We start from the raw sequence: 19161 nt of genomic DNA on the forward strand, positions 1-19161 counted from the left end.
GAACGGGTGGCGGCATCCCTATGCAGGGTAACAGAAGCTCTAGAGTGAATAGAAAGTGAACAGGTGGCGGCATCCCTATGCAGGGTAACAGAAGCTCTAGAGTGAATAGAAAGTGAACGGGTGGCGGCATCCCTATGCAGGGTAACAGAAGCTCTAGAGTGAATAGAAAGTGAACGGGTGGCGGCATCCCTATGCAGGGTAACAGAAGCTCTAAAGTGAATAGAAAGTGAATGGGTGGTGGCATCCCTATGCAGGGTAACAGAAGCTCTAGAGTGAATAGAAAGTGAACGGGTGGCAGCATCCCTATGCAGGGTAGCAGAAGCTCTGTAGAATAGAAAGTGAACGGGTGGCAGCATCCCTATGCAGGGTAACAGAAGCTCTAGAGTGAATAGAAAGTGAACAGGTGGCGGCATCCCTATGCAGGGTAACAGAAGCTCTAGAGTGAATAGAAAGTGAACGGGTGGCGGCATCCCTATGCAGGGTAACAGAAGCTCTAGAGTGAATAGAAAGTGAACGGGTGGCAGCATCCCTATGCAGGGTAGCAGAAGCTCTGTAGAATAGAAAGTGAACGGGTGGCGGCATCCCTATGCAGGGTAACAGAAGCTCTAGAGTGAATAGAAAGTGAACGGGTGGTGGCATCCCTATGCAGGGTAACAGAAGCTCTAGCGTGAATAGAAAGTGAACGGGTGGCGGCATCCCTTTGCAGGGTAACAGAAGCTCTAGAGTGAATAGAAAGTGAACGGGTGGCGGCATCCCTATGCAGGGTAACAGAAACTCTAGAGTGAATAGAAAGTGAACGGGTGGCGGCATCCCTATGCACGGTAGCAGAAGCTCTATAGGGAATAGAAAGTGAACGGGTGGCAGCATTCCTATGCAGGGTAGCAGAAGCTCTGTAGAATAGAAAGTGAACGGGTGGCGGCATCCCTATGCAGGGTAACAGAAGCTCTAGAGTGAATAGAAAGTGAACGGGTGGTGGCATCCCTATGCAGGGTAACAGAAGCTCTAGAGTGAATAGAAAGTGAACGGGTGGCGGCATCCCTATGCAGGGTAACAGAAGCTCTAGAGTGAATAGAAAGTGAACGGGTGGCGGCATCCCTATGCAGGGTAACAGAAACTCTAGAGTGAATAGAAAGTGAACGGGTTTAACTACCCAACTCAAGCAAAGTGCCTAGGCATGTCCTGGATTGGTAAACAACCCAATGTAACCTAAGTGGCCTCTGGACAACCCCTGTATTGTATTAGTTACCCAATGCAAGCTAAGTGGCCTCTAGGCACCCCCTGGAATGGATTAGCTACCCAATGCAAGATAAATGCTCTCTCGAAACTTTAAGGATTGGATTAGCTATCCAATGCAAGGTAAATGGCCTCTAGGCCCTCCTGGAATGGATTAGCTACCCAATGCAAGCTAAGTGGCCTCTAGGCACGTTGTGGCCTGAGAAGATACCCAATGCAAGCTAACATGCCTCTTGACACCTCCTGGATTGGGTTAGCTACCCAAAGTAAGGTAAGTGGCCTCTAGGCACCTCTTGGATTGGATTAGCTACCAATTGCAAGCTAAGTGGCCTCTAGGCACCTCTTGGATTGGATTAGCTATCCATTGCAAGCTAAGTGGCCTCTAGGCACCTCCTGGATTGGATTAAGTACTCAATGTAAGCCAGGTTGGCTCTAGACACCTCCTGGGTTGGATTAGCTACCCAATGTAAGGTAAGTGGCCCCTTGACACTTCCTGGATGTGATTAGCTACCCATTGCAAGGTAAGTGGCCTCTAAGCACTCCCTGGATTGGATTAGCTATCCATTGCAAGCTAAATGGCCTCTAGGCACCTCCTGGATTAGCAAATTACCCATTGCAAGCTAAGTGGCCTCTGAGCACCCCATGGCTTGGTAAGATACCCAGTGGTTGTGTTGGTAAAGATGAAAGAAACATCTGGGCATGGGGGTACTCATTGCAATTGGATGCCATCTCTGGAGGGTAGCAGGTAATATTATCCCCACCAATAATATCGCCATATATATGGTTGTGGGGTAAGGACATAGGCGATATTATTAGTGAGGATAATTGATGGTGTACATGGGACCGAGGTTTGCAGGGGTGTCCCCCGCTCACTTTCTAAAACTATGGGGATTGCGGGGTGTCCCCCGCAGGTTCCATGGCTTAATATCGCCGCATAAATATGACGATATTTTTGTATGGCAATAATTTTGAGGGAATATTAACACATGGAACCCTCTGGAGGTGGCGAGTGCTAAAATGGGTCACATAATTGTCCAAAAACACCTTATAAAATCACTGTGTTCACACATCACTGCACTGCTACTGGGCTGTCCTTTGAACTGTGCCTGATGTGATAATCCAGCGAAGGAAAACGGGACTGCGCTCAATGAGACCGACATGGGCAGCCTCATTAATATGGTTCCATGTGATAATATCCCCGCAAAAATATCGCCATACAAAATGTTTGCCATATTTTTGCGGCGATATTACCCCATGGAACCTGCGGGGGACACCCCCGCAACCCCCATATATTTTTAAAGGGAGCGGGGGACACCCCCGCAACCCCTCCACCCATTACCCCATGAATTATCCCCACCAAAAATATCGCCTATGGCAGTTCCCGACGACCATATGTACGGCGATATTTTTGGTGGGGATAATATTACCTGATACCATTAATATTCATGAGCTGTAGCTTGCCTGTGAGTGTCAGCTTTTTTGTTTTTTTGTAACTCCATTGTCGCGTATTGTTCCCTTCCCTTTTGCTTTGTGAGTTCTTTGAAACACAATTCTTGCTATATAAGTGCCTTACAAATGCCCAAAAAAATAAAAAATAAAAAATTGCACACTAAGGCAGGGCCAGAGTCCCATAAAGGGTTGCAGGCTTTCGTGTCAGCATTCACAATGCTGCTTACATTCCCAAAGAGGTCTCTTCAGAGGGTGGCTGGAGGCATTGCTGCCGGCACCCCCACCTACAGTGCAAGGACCTCCCTGGAAATCTCCCAGCCTTGGGCCGGGACTAACTATCCAATGGTTTGCAGGTGCAGGAGGGGCCTCACACCACTGGAGCTGCCGAGGGTCACTCCACTGAAGCTGCCGAGGGTCACACCACTGGAGCTGCCGAGGCTCACACCACTGAAGCTGCCGAGGCTCACACCACTGAAGCTGCCGAGGCAAACTCCACTGGAGCTGCTGAGGATCACGCCACTGAAGCTGCCGAGGGTCACACCACTGGAGCTGCCGAGGCTCACACCACTGAAGCGGCCGAGGCTCACACCCCTGGAGCTGCCGAGGGTCACACCATTGGAGCTGCCGAGGCTCACACCACTGAAGCTGCCGAAACTCACACCACTGAAGCTTCTGAGGCATACTCCACTGGAGCTGCTGAGACTCACGCCACTGAAGCTGCAGAGGGTCACACCCCTGAAGCTGCCGAGGGTCACTCTGCTGGAGCTGCCCAGGCTCACACCACTGGAGCTGCCCAGGCTCACACCACTGAAGCTGCTGAGGCTCACACCACTGAAGCTGCCGAGGCATACTCCACTGGAGCTGCTGAGGCTCACGCCACTGAAGCTGCCGAGGCTCACACCACTGGAGCTGCCGAGGCTCACACCACTGAAGCTGCCGAGGCTCACACCACTGAAGCTGCCGAGGCATACTCCACTGGAGCTGCTGGGGTGCACACCACTGAAGCTGCCGAGGCATACTCCACTGGAGCTGCTGAGGCTCACACCACTGAAGCTGCCGAGGGTCACACCCCTGGAGCTGCCGAGAGTCACACCATTGGAGCTGCCGAGGCTCACACCACTGAAGCTGCCGAAACTCACACCACTGAAGCTTCTGAGGCATACTCCACTGGAGCTGCTGAGACTCACGCCACTGAAGCTGCAGAGGGTCACACCCCTGAAGCTGCCGAGGGTCACTCTGCTGGAGCTGCCCAGGCTCACACCACTGGAGCTGCCCAGGCTCACACCACTGAAGCTGCTGAGGCGCACACCACTGAAGCTGACGAGGCTCACACCACTGGAGCTGCTGAGGGTCACACCCCTGGAGCTGCCTAGGGTCACACCCCTGGAGCTGCCTAGGGTCACTCCACTGGAGCTGTCCAGGCTCACACCACTGAAGCTGCTGAGGTGCACACAACTGAAGCTGCCGAGGCTCACACCACTGGAGCTGCTGAGGGTCACACCCCTGGAGCTGCCTAGGGCCACACCACTGGAGCTGCCCATGCTCACACCGCTGGAGCTGCCGAGGCTCACACCACTGAAGCTGCCGAGGGTCACACCCCTGGAGCTGCCGAGGCTCACACCACTGAAGCTGCCAAGGCACACTCCACTGGAGCTGCTGAGGGTCACACCCCTGGAGCTGCCGAGGGTCACACCACTGGAGCTGCCGAGGCTCACACCACTGAAGCTGCCGAGGGTGACATCCCTGGAGCTCCCAAGGGTCACACCCCTGAAGATGCCGAGGCATACTCCACTGGAGCTACTGAGACTCATGCCACTGAAGCTGCCGAGGGCCACACCCCTGAAGCTGCCGAGGGTCACTCCACTGGAGCTGCCCAGGCTCACACCACTGGAGCTGCTGAGGCGCACACCCCTGGAGCTGCCGAGGCACCATCCACTGGAGCTGCTGAGGGTGACAGCCCTGTAGCTGCCGAGCGTCACACCACTGGAGCTGCCGAGGCTCACACCACTGAAGCTGCCGAGGGTGACACCACTGGAGCTCCCGAGGGTCACACCCTTGGAGCTGCCGAGGGTCACTCCACTGGAGCTGCCCAGGCTCACACCACTGGAGCTGCCGAGGCTCACACCACTGAAGCTGCTGAGGCGCACACCCCTGGAGCTGCCAAGGGTCACATCCCTGGAGCTGCCGAGTGTCACAACCCTGGAGCTGCTGAGGGTCACACCACTGGAGCTGCCGAGGGTCACACCGGTGGAGCTGCCGAGGGTCACACCACTGGAGCTGCCGAGGCTCACACCCCTGGAGCTGCCGAGGGTCACACCACTGGAGCTGCCGAGGGTCACACCACTGAAGCTGCTGAGGGTCACACCCCTGGAGCTGCCGAGGCTCACACCACTGAAGCTGCCGAGGGTCACACCAGTGGAGCTGCCCAGGGTCACACCCCTGGAGCTGCCGAGGGTCACACCACTGTAGCTGCCGAGGCTCACACCCCTGGAGCTGCCCAGGCTCACACCACTGGAGCTGCCGAGGGTCCCACCCCTGGAGCTGCCTAGGGTCACACCACTGGAGCTGCCCAGAGTCACACCACTGAAGCTGCCCAGGGTCACACCCCTGGAGCTGCCGAGGGTCACACCACTGGAGCTGCCGAGGCTCACACCACTGAAGCTGCTGAGGCTCACACCACTGAAGCTGCCGAGGCATACTCCACTGGAGCTGCTGAGGCTCACACCACTGGAGCTGCCCAGGGTCACACCCCTGGAGCTGCTGAGGCGCACACCACTGAAGCTGCCGAGGCATACTCTATTGGAGCTGCTGAGGCTCACACCACTGAAGCTGCCGAGGGTGACAGCCCTGGAGCTCCCGAGGGTCACACCACTGGAGCTGCCGAGGCTTACACCACTGAAGCTGCCAAGGCTCACACCACTGAAGCTGCCGAGGCATACTCCACTGGAGCTGCTGAGACTCACGCCACTGAAGCTGCCCAGGGTCACACACACCCCTGGAGCTGCCCAGGGTCACACACACCCCTGGAGCTGGCCAGGGTCACACACAGCACTGGAGCTGCCCAGGGTCACACCCCTGGAGCTGCCCAGGGTCACACACACCTCTGGAGCTGCCCAGGGTCACACCCCTGGAGCTGCCCAGGGTCACACACACCACTGGAGCTGCCCAGGGTCACACACACCACTGGAGCTGCCCAGGGTCACACACACCCCTGGAGCTGCCCAGGGTCACACCCCTGGAGCTGCCCAGGGTCACACCCCTGGAGCTGCCCAGGGTCACACCCCTGGAGCTGCCCAGGGTCACACACACCACTGGAGCTGCGCAGGGTCACACCCCTGGAGCTGCCCAGGGTCACACCCCTGGAGCTGCCCAGGGTCACACCTGGAGCTGCCCAGGGTCACACCCCTGGAGCTGCCCTAGGTCACATCACTGGAGCTGCCCAGGGTCAGACCCCTGGAGCCGCCCAGGGTCACACACACCCCTGGAGCTGCCCAGGGTCACACACACCCCTGGAGCTGCCCAGGGTCACACACACCCCTGGAGCTGCACAGGGTCACACCCCTGGAGCTGCCCAGGGTCACACACACCAATGGAGCTGCCCAGGGTCACACCCCTGGAGCTGCCGAGGGTCCCACCCCTGGAACTCCCGAGGGTCCCACCCCTGGAGCTGCCCAGGGTCACACCCCTGGAGCTGCCCTAGGTCACATCACTGGAGCTGCCCAGGGTCACACCCCTGGAGCTGCCCAGGGTCACACACACCACTGGAGCCGCCCAGGGTCAGACCCCTGGAGCCGCCCAGGGTCACACACACCCCTGGAGCTGCCCAGGGTCACACACACCCCTGGAGCTGCCCAGGGTCACACACACCCCTGGAGCTGCCCAGGGTCACACCCCTGGAGCTGCCGAGGGTCCCACCCCTGGAACTCCCGAGGGTCCCACCCCTGGAGCTGCCCAGGGTCACACCCCTGGAGCTGCCCTAGGTCACATCACTGGAGCTGCCCAGGGTCACACCCCTGGAGCTGCCCAGGGTCACACACACCACTGGAGCTGCCCAGGGTCAGACCCCTGGAGCCGCCCAGGGTCACACACACCCCTGGAGCTGCCCAGGGTCACACACACCCCTGGAGCTGCCCAGGGTCACACACACCAATGGAGCTGCCCAGGGTCACACCCCTGGAACTCCCGAGGGTCCCACCCCTGGAGCTGCTGAGGGTCCCACCCCTGGAGCTGCCGTAACTGCTGCCCACCATACCTGCCTAGTCTCGGAGTTTTTACGCTCTTCTCTGGGTCTCCGGGTTTCCCGGCACATGCTAATAATGGGGAAAAAAAAAAAACATTAATGTCGTTTTAAGTTATTGTGTACGGTAGTTTTATCGGAAAATGTAGTATGTTTAGAGCCGCGTGCGGGGGTGGGGGGGGCAGCATCTAAGCAGCGCATTCATTTTAGACTTTGAGAGGCCCGAGACACGTGGGGGGGGCGGTGGGGTGCTCCAATCCTTATTATTAATACAATCGCGTCTCCAGTCCAGCGTGAAAACTTTTCACTAAAACTTTTCACGCTGACCCTCGTAAAGGTCGCGACCCCGGGGGACGGCGCATGCGCAGAGTGTGGCCTCCACTATGCGCATGCGCACTGCGAAGTTAAGGTAGTCCCTGCGCATGCGCATGCGCACTGCGAGGCGATGGATGCTGTGCTGTCCCCGGGAAAAGAGGCCGGGTAAGTGCCCCCCATGTTCTGTGTTTCCTTCCCTGGTGTCCTGTACTTGCCTTCATACAACAAGAGCTTCCCTGGAGACCCCGGGATCTGCCCTCCACACCCCCAGAGCTTCCCTCTGCACCCCACTGCCCTGTGCACCCCAAGAGCTTCCATGCACACCCCAGGGTCTCCCCTGCACTACCACAGAACTTCCATGTGCATGCCTAGATCTTCACTTTACAACCCAGAGCTTCCCTGCACACCCCCAGAGCTTCCCTGCACACCCCAGAGCTTCCCTCTGCACCCGACTGCCCTGTGCACCCCAAGAGCTTCCATGCACACCCCAGGGTCTCCCCTGCACTACCACGCACACCCCTCGAGCTTGCCTGCGCAGCCCACTTCCTGTACACCCCAGAGCTTCCCTGCACACCTCAGAGCTTCCCTGTAGACACCTAGAGCTTTCCTACCACACCCAGAGCTCCCCTGTAGAGATCTAGAGCTTCCCTACCCCACCAGAGCTTCCCTGTAGAGATCTTCCCTACCCCACCCACAGCTTCCCTGTAGAGATCTTCCCTACCCCACCCACAGCTTCCCTGTAGACATCTAGAGCTACATTACACTACTACCCCCAGAGCTTCCGTGTAGACACCTAGAGCTTCCCTACCACACCCAGAGCTTCCCTGTAGACACCTAGAGCTACCCTACCACACCCACAGCTTCCCTGTAGACACCTAGAGCTACCCTACCACACCCATAGCTTCCCTGTAGACACCTAGAGCTACCCTACCACACCCACAGCTTCCCTGTAGACATCTAGAGCTTCCCTGCACACCCCAGAGCTTCCCTCTGCACCCCACTGCCCTGTGCACCCCAAGAGCTTCCATGCACACCCCAGGGTCTCCCCTGCACTACCAAGCACACCCCTCGAGCTTGCCTGCGCAGCCCACTTCCTGTACACCTCAGAGCTTCCCTGCACACCTCAGAGCTTCCCTGCACACCCCAGAGCTTCCCAGAGCTTCCCTGCACACCCCCAGAGCTTCCCTGCACACCCCACTGCCCTGTGCACCCCAAGAGCTTCCATGCACACCCCAGGGTCTCCCCTGCACTACCACGCACACCCCTCGAGCTTGCCTGCGCAGCCCACTTCCTGTACACCCCAGAGCTTCACAGTAAAACTCCAAGCTTCCCTGGACAACCAGAGCGCGTCCATCCATGCATAAGCCCCAGAGCTTCCCTTCAAGCACATACAGCTTCCCCGTACACCACAGTGCTTGCCCAGGCACCCACACAGCTTCCCTTTATATACATAGAGCTTCCCTGTAGACACCTAGAGCTTCCCTACCCCACCCACAGCTTCCCTGTAGAGATCTAGAGCTTCCCTACCCCACCAGAGCTTCCGTGTAGACACCTAGAGCTTTCCTACCACACCCAGAGCTTCCATGTAGACAACTAGAGCTTCCCTACCCCACCAGAGCTTCCCTGTAGAGATCTTCCCTACCCCACCCACAGCTTCCCTGTAGACATCTAGAGCTACATTACACTACTACACCCAGAGCTACCGTGTAGACACCTAGAGCTTCCCTACTACACCCAGAGCTTCCCTGTAGACACCTAGAGCTTCCCTACCACACCCAGAGCTCCCCTGTAGAGATCTAGAGCTTCCCTACCCCACCAGAGCTTCCGTGTAGACACCTAGAGCTTTCCTACCACACCCAGAGCTTCCATGTAGACATCTAGAGCTTCCCTAACCCACCAGAGCTTCCCTGTAGAGATCTTCCCTACCCCACCCACAGCTTCCCTGTAGACATCTAGAGCTACATTACAATAATACACCCAGAGCTTCCGTGTAGACACCTAGAGCTTCCCTACCACACCCAGAGCTTCCCTGTAGACACCTAGAGCTACCCTACCACACCCACAGCTTCCCTGTAGACATCTAGAGCTACCCTACCACACCCAGAGCTCCCCTGTAGAGATCTAGAGCTTCCCTACCCCACCAGAGCTTCCCTGTAGAGATCTTCCCTACCCCACCCACAGCTTCCCTGTAGACATCTAGAGCTTCCCTACCCCACTCACAGCTTCCCTGTAGTCATCTAGAGCTTCCCTACCACACCCACAGCTTCCTGTAGACATCTAGAGATACATTACACTACTACACCCAGAGCTTCCCTACCCCACCCACAGCTTCCCTGTAGACACCTAGAGCTTCCCTTCATATACATAGAACTTCCCTGTAGACACCTAGAGCTTCCCTACCACACCCACAGCTTCCCTGTAGACATCTAGAGCTACATTACACAACTACACTCAGAGCTTCCCTACCCCACCCAGAGCTTCCGTGTAGACACCTAGAGCTTCCCTTCATATACATAGAGCTTCCCTGTAGACACCTAGAGCTTCCCTCCCACACCCACAGCTTCCCTGTAGACATCTCGAGCTTCCCTACCCCACCCAGAGCTTCCCTGTAGACATCTAGAGCTTCCCTACCACACCCAGAGCTTCTGTGTAGACATTTAGAGCTTCCCTTCATATACATAGAACTTCCCTGTAGACACCTAGAGCTTCCCTACCTCACCCACAGCTTCCCTGCTCACACCAGATTTTCCCTGTACGCCCCAGAGCTTCTTTGTACACTGCAGCGCTTTCCAGAGCACACCATGAGTGTCATTACTTCACCTCCAGAGCATCCCAGTGCAATGTCATAGCTTCCCTGCACACCAGAGCTCCCATGTAGACACCCAGAGCTTCCCTACCACACCCAGAGCTTCCCTACCACACCCAGAGCTTCCCTGTAGACACCCAGAGCTTCCCTACCACACCCAGAGCTTCCCTGTAGACATCTAGAGCTACATTACTACTACATGCAGAGCTACACGTTATGTCGTCAGAACTTCCCTGTTTACACCTAGAGCTTCATTGCCACTTCCCCGGACCGTCAGCCTCAGAGTATCCTCATACACTCCCGAGATTTGTTGTCCACATCTAGAGCTTCCCTATACACCCTACAGCTTGCCTCTACACCCTAGAACTTCCAGGCACATATCCAGAGCTTCCCTGCACACCCCGGAGCTTCCCTGCACACCCCGGAGCTTCCCGGAGCTTCCCTACACACCCCGGAGCTTCCCTGCACACCCCAGAGCTTCCCTGCACACCCCAGAGCTTCCCTGTACACTGTAGAGCTTCCCTACACACCCCGGAGCTTCCCTGCACACCCCGGAGCTTCCCTGCACACCCAGGAGCTTCCCGGAACTTCCATACACACCCCAGAGATTCCCTGCACACCAAGCACTTCCCTGCACACCCCGGAGCTTCCCTGCACACCCCGGAGCTTCCCTGCACACCCAGGAGCTTCCCGGAACTTCCATACACACCCCAGAGATTCCCTGCACACCAAGCACTTCCCTGCACACCCCGGAGCTTCCCTGCACACCCCGGAGCTTCCCTACACACCCCGGAGCTTCCCTGCACACCCCAGAGCTTCCCTGTACACTGTAGAGCTTCCCGGAGCACACCATGAGTGTCATTACTACACCTCCAGAGCGTCAAAGTACAAATGGGCCTCATTGCGAGGTTGGAGGTAGCCTTGCCGGTTTTACCGGCAAGGCTACCCCCAAACTCGCATCCGGCTCCGGCACCCGCAAAAGGGGAATCACCGCCCCATTCCGACCTCAGCAGACCCGGTAATTCCCCTTGCTTGGGTGCCGGCACCGGTACGTCCCCATTCCCATAGGGCTCAATGGGAATCGGGAGGATGGTAGCAACGGTACCGTTTATGACGGTACCGTTGCTACCATCATGTTCTGCTCGCGGGTGCCGGTACGGCCACCTGGTCAGACCTGGTGGCTGCAAGGGCACCCACGAGCAAATCCCCTAGTATGGCAGTACGGTACCAATGGTGCCGCTAGCGATACCCGAGCCGTTGTCGCCTTACTGCCATACTCCTGAGGCCCAATATCAGACCTTCCATGTAGACACCTGGAGCTTCCCCACAGAGATTTCCTGTGCACTCCCAGGTCTTCCTGTAAACCCCCAGAGAATTCTCATACACACCAGAGCACATCTAGAACTTCGCTTTATAACCCCAGATGTTCTCTGTAGACACCCAGAGGCTGCAGTGCACAGGAAGGCCCCCTTTCCTGCAGCCCTGGTACTGAAGCTCAGATGTAGGGGAGGGGTTTTATGCGTGGGACTGAATACCCCCTGCTGTGCTTTATATAGATATTGCACAAAGTACAGGTAGAATTATTGGTCTTTCGTGTTAATCTACAAGTTCAGATAGTGTAACATGCCTGCTCTCGTGTCCCCTGATATACGGTCCCGCCCCACAATTCTGGGCAACACACAGACAGCGAGTTTCACAAATACATGTATTTAAATGAAACGAGACACTTCAAAACGAGATGGTCTGCAGCTGTGAATAATTGGTTTGCATATGTAACCTTCACTAAAGCTACAATGTTAAAACACCCTTTCCCTGTCACATTACACATAGGACTGATAGTGGTTTAAAAAATAAGGGACTGCACATGTTTAACACTTTGCACTGTTTTCCAAGAGTAGGATGAATTCTCTGTGCCAATTTCAGTTTTCACAAAATGATATTAATCAGTGACTCACATCGGCTGCTTATCGCATGACATCAAAGGGGCGATAGTGCCTCGTGATGACACTCTGGGCTGTGTGATTCTTTGTTGGCAGGAGCCGCAGATTCTATTTAATAGTGCAGTTTGTAAAAGGAACATGCTTTTATTTATTTTATTTCTATGGCGCAAGGACAGGAGCCCATAGGCATAGGGGAGCCTGGACGTGACGTAACAGGTGACATATATGTGGATAGGGGAGAGCTGTGGTCCAGGGGGGTTACTGGGGCGCCTGGACATGACATAACAGGTGACATACAAGTGGGTGGGGGAGAGCTATGGTTGCGGGGGGGTTACTGGGGCACCTGGCCATGACATAACAGGTGGCGTGTAAGTGGATGGGGGAGAGCTCTGGTCGCGGGGAGGTTACTGGGTTACTGGGGTGCCTGGACATGACATAACGGGTGACATACAAGTGGATGGGGGAGAGCTCTGGTCGCGGGGGGCTACCGGGGTGCCTGGACATGACATAACAGGTGACATACAAGTGGGTGGGGGAGAGCTCTGGTCGCGGGGAGGTTACTGGGTTACTGGGGTGCCTGGACATGACATAACGGGTGACATACAAGTGGATGGGAGAGAGCTGTGGTCGTTAAGTATTTTTCAACTGGTGTTTAGGAATATTTTGACCCACTAGTCTATCAGCAGTTCTAATGAGTAGATGTTATTACAATTGTTAAACTTGCCAGTGTTTCTGTCTCTGTACAGGGTTCACAATCTGTTAGTGGATCATTGCAATAAATAAATAAATGAAATCTAATAAAGTAAACAACATTACATTTGTAAGTAACAGGTCTGTAAACTTAAAACTGCATTGAACAGAGTTGAAACCAGTTTGAAAACGTGGAACATGAGGGATATAAGGAGTGTTAGAACCTGGGTGAAAAACAGGGGATTTTTGGGTAAAATTACAAAAATTGACCTAAATAGTAGTCTCATTTAGACCTAGAGGTGTCATGGCATCCAACCTGTGGATCCAGAACAATTTGCATTCTGCCAATAGTTTAGGTAAGTTACCTCCTCTTGATAGAGGATGTACCACTTCTAGAATGGCTACTCTCATTTGCGAGATAATGTGCCTCACGAGTATAGCGGTAAGGCAACAACGGCGCCGGTATTGCTACCGGCACCATTGTTACCATACCACCATACTACGAGTTCTGCTAAAGGGTGCCCTTGCAGCCACCTGGTCTGACCAGGTGGCCGTACCGGCACCCGCGAGCAGAACTTGATGGTAATACCGGTTACCGTTATTAACGGTACCGGTGCTACCACCCTCCCCATTCCCATTGAGCCCTTTGGGGCCGAATGGGGATGGGGAGTCCCTTATTACCGGCACCCGCGAATGGGCAATTACCGGGTCTGTCAAACTCGGCATGACCTGGTAATTGCCCATTCGCGAGTGCCGCAAAAAAATGGATACCGGCGGCAGCCCCGCCAGCCTCGTAATGAGGCCCATTGTGGTGATTGTTCCTAAAGTGGCGGAACACTGGTGATTTTATGTTACAATTTCTGATCTGAGACTTGTGTTTGGTCCAGCGATCTTTGGCTCTCTTTGCAGTTTTCCCCACATAATATTTGCCACAAGGACAGCGTATGGTGTATATCACGTTCTTGGTGTCACAGGTTGCATACTTTTTTAAGGGGATCTTCTTTCCAGTGTTTGGTTGTCGAATATATGATCTCCTTTGATCACATTAGAACATTGTTGGCAGTTTAAAGATGGAAATGTGTAAAATTTTTGTTTACTGAGATTTCTTTGTAGTGTTTTTTTCGGTTTCTCAGCTTTAATTAGTTTGGCACGTAGATTGTTTCCTCTTTTATATACCAACATCGGTGGCTGGGGGAAAAGTTGATTGAGGTTTGGGTCAGATTTTATCATGTCCCAATTTTTGTTGATGATCCTTTTAATTTGAAAGCTTTGGCTAGAATACTTAAGTGTGTAAATCAAGTTTGACTTGTCCTTCACTGCTTTCTCTCCAAGTAGATTGTCACGATCTGTCTCAGCCTTCCCCAACTCCTCCTCACCTGTCTTCTCCTGTACTTCTTCCGTCCTGATTACAGCCTTCTTCTTCTTGACCTTTTCTCCTTCGTATGGACGTGCTCCCTCGGTAGCCTCTGTGATCTGGCTGATAACAGATCAAGGGAATACCCGAGGAGCACGCCCTAAAGAATGGGGAAAAAAGCCTCCTGGCAAAAAAACCCCGATCAGTATTCAGGTGTCCGTGGAATACTGATGTCCTGCAATTATATGGAGATTTTGATTCCTGCAGCAGCGTAACTCCGGACACGTAGGAGGAATGTCCACACCTTGCTCAACTCGTTCCCTGAGAAAGGCGGTGAGACCAGGATACCACCTCCAGTGTTGTGCGGTCTCGATGTCTTATGGGCTGAGTTGTAATTGAAGGGAGGTCTCGGTCCGTCGGAACACCGGAGAGGCGTTACGAACGGAACAACAGAAGAAAGGAAGGTGGAAAGAAAGAGGTAAGGAAATGGACAGAAAAGTATGAACAGCCGAAAACGCTCACAGCAAAATGCTAACGCTGAAGCGCCGACTGAGTGAAAAAGATGGGAAAAATACTTGCATGGAAAACGCTTGGTAGTACGCGTCGTGTAAGAAAGAACAGAAGATAAGACCCTAATCACCTTACCTGAAAACCTGAAAACGCCACTAGTGCAGGGAAAGTAGGTAGGTAAGCAAAGGACCTGAATGAAAACAAAAGGCTATGATGGAAAGCTAGACGCTGAGAGCGACTGGCTGGGCACGTAACGAAAACGATACAACGCGCTGAGCGTTGCTATGGCCCGCTAGTTATAGAATACGTTGGTCATGTTGGAATAAACTAGACCGATAGAATGTAACAGACCGCCATCTTAGTAGTATCTCCAACGACTAGCAATTCTCCAGGGCTGGTGCATGACATAGATCCTCTCGGTTCTGTTCTCCAGTTCTGAGTATAGCTTTATCAAGGATTTTGGCCGGGATACCTCTATTTAAGATCCTTGCTTTCATTGTCTCGTATTCATCCTGTAATCTTTCTGCATCTGATGTAATTCTTTTTAATCTCAATAATTGACTGTATGGTAGATTCTCTTTCAAATATTTTGGATGAAAGCTATTGTAGTTGAGAGAGCTGTTTACATCTGTGGGTTTTCTAAAGATGGTAGTGTTAATCCCAGTCTCTGTTAGTTCGATAGTTAATCCAGGAAGTTGATTTTGGGTTTCCCGATTTCGATGGTGAATTCAATTCTTTCATTACATTGGTTGATATATTCCCAAAATTGTAGCAATTCAGCTTCTGTTTCACTCCAAATACCAAAAACGTTGTCTATATATCTAAGCCATTTTTTGAGTTTATTTCTCCAATGATGATGTTCCAAGACAAAGGTGTTCTCAAAGTAGTACATAAAGATGTTGGCATACGAGGGGCTACTGCTGAGCCCATTGAGGTCCCTGAGATTTGTAGGTAAAATGGCCATTGGAACGAAAGTAGTTATTGTACGGGATGATGTTAATTAGTTCTATAGCAAAAGTCTTGTGTATGGAAATTCCTTCTGCTCTTAGTATGAACCATGCCAAGGCTGTGGTACCTTCATCATGGGGTATCGATGTATACAAACTGCTGACATCCATAGTGAATAGTAATGAGTTTGGAGAGTCAATTGTCAGAGATTTGAGGGTTTGTATAAAGTGTGTCATGTCCTTTAGGGAGGTTGGTATCTTCTGTACCAAGGCTTGCAAGGCTGTGTTCAGATATACAGCTAGTGGCTGGAAGATGCTGTTGGTGCCTGCTATTATGGGCCGAAAAGGTGGATCTGTTGTATTCTTGTGTATTTTGGGTAAGCCGTAAAAAACTGATGTCACTGGAAATTTGTTGTTCAAGAATTATGAAGTTTTTTTTCTGATATCCAGTCTAGTGAACTGGCTTTGACAATCACGTGTTTGATTAAATCTTTAATCATGTTAATGGGGTCATTGTCCTAAGGTAAGTAAGTCTGCCGATCGTTAAGTGTTAGGCAGAAACCTGTGCAGTTCCCTCTGGGACCACTGCAAAAGATTTAAGACTACAAGTGTTTGGCAGTAAACCCACTTGGTAGCAGTCTGTACCACACAGATTCACCTGGTAGCTGTGGCTGAGCAGTCAGACTTCCCTCAAGAAGAGTTAGGCAGTATACAGAGTATTCACAATAGGTCAAGAGAACACAATAGAGCAAGTAAACACTGACCAGGGCTTGGTGTAAAAGAGATATAATTATTTATTTAAAAAACACATCTAGAAAAACACACAGGCACTAATAGTAAGCAATTCAAAAACACGGTCACTAAAAGATATACACTCCCTTAAAAGAATATTAGACAAGTCTTAAGTAAAGCCCCACTTATTTTCAGACAGCGGTGAGCGCTTAACGTAGATGGCACTCTAATAGTTTGTTTAAAAAAGGGAGAGAAAAGCAGAGAACAAGTTGAAACAGATCCCAACACTTTTACAAGAACATAACAAGGGAAGAAGGCAAAGTAAAACCGTGAAGTTCGAGTTCAAGAGGCCGGATCCACTTTCAGAGGATCAAAACGAAATGTGTCCAAGGTCACACGGTTGCAGTGCACAAAAGTCTTGTAAAGGTTCAAAAAGGAGTTGGACCAAAGAAAGGGACCAGTTAGAGGGTCAAGGCGGCCAGCCCAGTCCAGAAGGTTAAGGGGTTATTATTACCTTGTAGCAATCTTTAGAAAGGGAGGCCTGGCGGACACGGTACCTTAAAGTGGTGAGAAGACTCCAGCGGAGGCAGTTGTTCCTGGCAGCGGATGCAAGTCGGTGCTTCGTCCGGGGGAAGAGAGGATCTCGTTGTGGAGGAAGACAGGAGTCAGTTGCACTGCCATGGAAGAAACCAGCCGCGGAGTTTCTCAGGTACAAGGAGCGGTCCGTGGATTCGCGGTTCAGTGGTGAGTGGCTATCCGGCTGCCGGGGTGCTTGGCACGGGCAGTTCGACCACAAACCGGTCTGAAGTGCGAAGAAAGAAGGTAAAACTGGTTGTGCCCACCAGTCAGGGGAAGAAGCCTCTCCAGCCGGGAGATCTTCTCTGTCGTCGGGAAGTGGTGAGTCGGTTCCGCAGGGCTCCACTGGTGGTGTCGTCGTGGTAGGTCGGCTCAGCTTCTCCCTGGTCGGATTCTCAGGTCCTGTGGCGAGTTCTGAAGTTCCAGTCCCCAAAGCCCTGCTTTTATGCAGCATACCCCCATTCACTCAGCTTATCTGTCAATCAAACATGCTAAGTGGTGAGCCGGCCAGCTCACCACTTGGGCCAATCACACAAGAGTGCGATTTGAGTTACCAGGGTAACTCAGTCCAGGGTGCCTAAACCCCCTCCCACACCCCCTGTGGTACCCAGACAGAGTGGCACCACTTTTGGAGGCTTCTGTGGAGAAGCCCGCCAAAAAGTGGAACAAAGGGCTCGACTTGGGTTGGAGTCACAGAAGAGAACACAAACGCCATTTTAGAATCAAGTCCTGGCAAAAAATACCAACTGGCGAATTAATATTAAATAAATAAACCGGCGGTATGTTCGAGGCTATGAGAATTAAATAATTAAAGTTGGTAGCGTCGAACAATGGGAAAATCCCATAGGAAAATATTTGCGGTCGAATATAAAAAGTAGTTTCCACTGCCACCAGCCAAAACTCGATCAGGGGGGACGGAGATGTGCCCCCTCGACTAACAGACCCCGGGGCAATCGAATTACCCCAACCAGTACGTCCACAATATGATGGGTCGTACTGGTTTCTGTTAATAATTTGGGACTAGTAAAGCCAATGGTGACTTTACATGCCCTGGGAGACAATAGTCAGTCCCAGGGTATGGAGTCTATGGTGGGGTGTCACTATGACACCCCTGTGTTACTGCACGGAGGGTGCGGTGTAACACACATCACAAAAACACATGAAGCCCTATGGAGTAAAGGACCCCTTAGCCCATAAAACACATTACCAGTCAAAGGAACACCATAAATCATGTCCAAGAGTGGGAGGAAAAGAGTCTCACTCTTGGCAGGAGGAAAAAAAACAAACTCCAGAAATCCAGCAAAGCTGCTGGGGGACTCACTAGGTTAGGAAATTCAGCCTAAAGAGAGAATTCTCCCTCACATGAAGTAATTTTAGACATCCGGCATTATATACTGTTGTGTCCATCAGAACCAGAGCTCCGCCTTTATGAGCTTGTTTAATGGTTAGTTTATTGTCTTCAGCTAGTTCTTTTATGATTTTCAACTGGTGTTTATGAATATTTTTACCTTTTGATGTTTCAGACATCAATTTTCTCAGGTATTTTGTGGTTTTGGATTTGAATAAGTTGATCGGGATGGTTCACTTGTGGATGGAAACAGCTTTTGTTCTTCATTTCAAAAAAGTCTTGAGATTCACTACTCAGGGGCATGTCTTCCAGATTTTCAAAGAATAATTTTATTTCAAGTTTTCAAACCAATTTAAACATTTATTTATTTTTTGCAACAAACCATTAAAAGATTGTGAACTCTGTACACTGACAGAACCCCTGGCAAGTTTAACAATTGTAAGAACAGTAACCGCTGGACATCTACTCATTATACTGCTGATAGACTAGTGGGTAAGACGATTATCTATTTATCTAATTAGACATTCAGCAGCGTGAATCCCCCAACCATTTGACAATTTACTGCTCAAATATTTTTTCAGCAAATTGAAGATAACAGACGTCTGCCTTGACGCTATCACCCGCTGGGGTTCTAATTGGCTAACTATCACACCGCATACTGCGCATCACAAGGTTATCAAACACCGTTTTCTTTGTACTAAATAGAGCAATAACGTACAATAGCCCGTCTTTAGAAGTACAAGTACAAATATTTGGGCAAAGATTGCAAGACTTTGTTGCCAATAGGTTAGCCAATCCTCTGATGATATACGCCTGCACTAAAATATAAACAGTTGGATTACAATTGATTTAAGTCTCTAGGTAGATCGAATATATGAATTGATTATTAACAGAGACTTGAGCATGAATGACCGCACTACATTATTGGGCTTCTTGATAAGCACTTGAATTTAAGAAACATGCAATTAAGTAAATCTTGAGATATTGTTTTAGTAGTAATTTACTTAATGTACCTTATATGCAT

At 51.8% G+C, this 19161-nt stretch overlaps 1 protein-coding gene across 1 annotated transcript in view; it reads left to right on the plus strand.

Moving 5' to 3' along the window:
- Nucleotides 1-7321: 7321 nt before the first annotated feature.
- LOC138551802 (zinc finger protein 271-like) overlaps nucleotides 7322-19161 on the plus strand; it is a 35671-nt gene continuing 23831 nt past the window's right edge. Inside the window, exon 1 of the mRNA XM_069642504.1 lies at nucleotides 7322-7399. The gene's annotated coding sequence lies outside the window, so the exon portion shown is untranslated. The remainder of the gene's footprint in view (nucleotides 7400-19161) is intronic.

This window comes from Ambystoma mexicanum, chromosome 1q, assembly GCF_040938575.1.
Source record: "Ambystoma mexicanum isolate Mex_15411 chromosome 1q, UKY_AmexF1_1, whole genome shotgun sequence".
Classification (NCBI taxonomy): Eukaryota; Metazoa; Chordata; class Amphibia; order Caudata; family Ambystomatidae; genus Ambystoma; species Ambystoma mexicanum.